Raw genomic sequence first — 2,304 nt, 5'->3', positions numbered from 1 at the left:
TTCATTTGCGAGAAAATTTGTCGTTTGAAAATCGAAGGCGGAATGAGAAGCGTTTACAAATTAACTTCTTTTTTCGAAGAACAGACAGACTTCTTGCAACCGACCACAACTTTCGCAGTTGTTAAGAGATTTAAAATTACAGAAGTAATTTCCTTGGATTATTCTCTGTCAATTCCACACCTTCTTCTATTAACTAAACTTGAGGTATAGTAAATTTGTTCGTGATCGAGAGTAATCCATGACAAAAGCCAGAGTTTTACGCATAAGCTTCGAAAACCAAACACCGAAATTATAGTGCAATACCGGAATATTTGGGACCACCATGTATAATGCTTTCCCAAATTAGTCATGCACCAGTGAATTCAGTGCGAATATAGATTATTCACAGTAAGTGAACGCTGAGATTACTATTAGTAATCCCCTCCACACTACTTTAACACTATTACATTCTAGTTATAACGCCGGTGCTCTGGTTGTTGAATGAAAACTATAGAAAATGGGAGAAGTTGTTAATATGAACTGTCTGGAAAGTACATTTGGAATAAACACGAATGAAAGGATTCTCAAGGAAGCGAGATAGCGTCCGTAGAACGAAGGGGAGTGACCTCCTTGATTTAGCCGTAACAGGATGACACGATAGTGAGCATTGTCCTAATTTATCAATCGCCTCGCATTACTATATGTATGTTATATATATAGTATATATATATATATATATATATATATATATATATATATATATATATATATATATATATATGTTTAAATACCTTAGTTAAAAAGTAGGTATGAGAAGCGAGAGAGAGAGAGTGAGAGAGAGAGAGAGAGAGAGAGAGAGAGAGAGAGAGGCGAAGTGACAGAGAGTTAACAGATGGATGGCACAGTTAACAATTAAACTAAGGTATTTAAATTAAATCTTAAGGTACAAAAAATAAAATTAATTTTGCAAAATTAACATCATACAGATTAACTAGGAAAGAGTAAAGAAAACGGATTATGAACCCTTCCTTTAAACGAAATAGAAAATGGAAATCGAAATTCCTTTCCACCTATTGCCACTAATCATTTCATCATAACCGCCATAAATCTATGGCTCATACTCCTAAAGGTCCGTGGGTCAGTTTCAGCTACATGACTACTTCCACACACCATTTTAAATGCTCGTTACATCGGAGCATTTCTATCAATCAACACAGATCCACGGAAACATTTCTTTTGGGATAAGAAATATCCCAACATTAATTAAATTGAAATGGTAATAAAAATCACATGAAATAAACGGTGAACAAAAACAGAAAAACACAGGCTGCAAAAGAAAGTTCATAAAAGTTAGGAATTTTCCAACGTCTCTACTCACTCTCAACTTGGGAATTTCCAATTCCTGGGATGTTCCAATATTCGACCAAGTGCTACCTTGATATGCTCCAGAGTGAGCACTCTATTATAAGATTCTTTGCACTAAGTATATTTTAACAAACATATGCACGTATATTTCCGTTTCACATCTTTGAATCTGATCTTAACCAGACTAAAACATTCCATGGTTCGACAATAGGAAACTTCATCATGGCGCTGCATCTAAGTGCCTTGTCTGACCATGTTCAGGTCATCGGACGAAAGAACTCTGAATCCACTTACGACTCATGGCAATGGAATTTTCCAGGCTTCCAACCGAAGAAATACAATCTAAATTTACACAGAACAATCATTTGCCAGATCAATGTTAAGACACCTGGCGAATTGCTGAATAGCATTTATTTTTTAATATCACCAGCGGAGATTCACATACTCTCACAATATATATATATATGTAAGGCCTAGGGATTTTGATTAATAATATATTGTTCGTGCGTTCTCTGTGACCTATGGAATGTGGAGAACAGTGCAGAGGTAACGACCTGAGAGTAGCTGATCAATGAGTTTCTAGGGGGTGGCGTGAGATAAAAGTGCTTAATTCAGGAAGTCAATGTACGACAGTTTATGAACTCTTCTCAAAGTGCCTTTGGGAAACTGGTTGTAGCCAGTAATATGAGGCGTTATCGAACTGTGCATTCGTATGTGCGTGTGCGCCTCTTCTATTCATAATGTATCACTAGCCAAGTCTATGGGGAGACTTTCACAGAGATTCGTGGGGGAAGGCAAAGCCACGATGGCAGATGCCAAAGTGTTTTTATTTATCAGTGAGTGATATTCCGGTTGGGAATGGGTAAGTGTTACCTTTACTTTAGCCAAAGGGATGGCTTGTTTGATATCTTGTAAGATGTTCCATTTTATTAACTTTGTCTTTAAACTTGTGTGTGTACT

The sequence above is a fragment of the Macrobrachium nipponense genome, chromosome 17, assembly GCF_015104395.2.
Source record: "Macrobrachium nipponense isolate FS-2020 chromosome 17, ASM1510439v2, whole genome shotgun sequence".
NCBI lineage: Eukaryota > Metazoa > Arthropoda > Malacostraca > Decapoda > Palaemonidae > Macrobrachium > Macrobrachium nipponense.
This window is presented reverse-complemented; position numbering follows the sequence as displayed.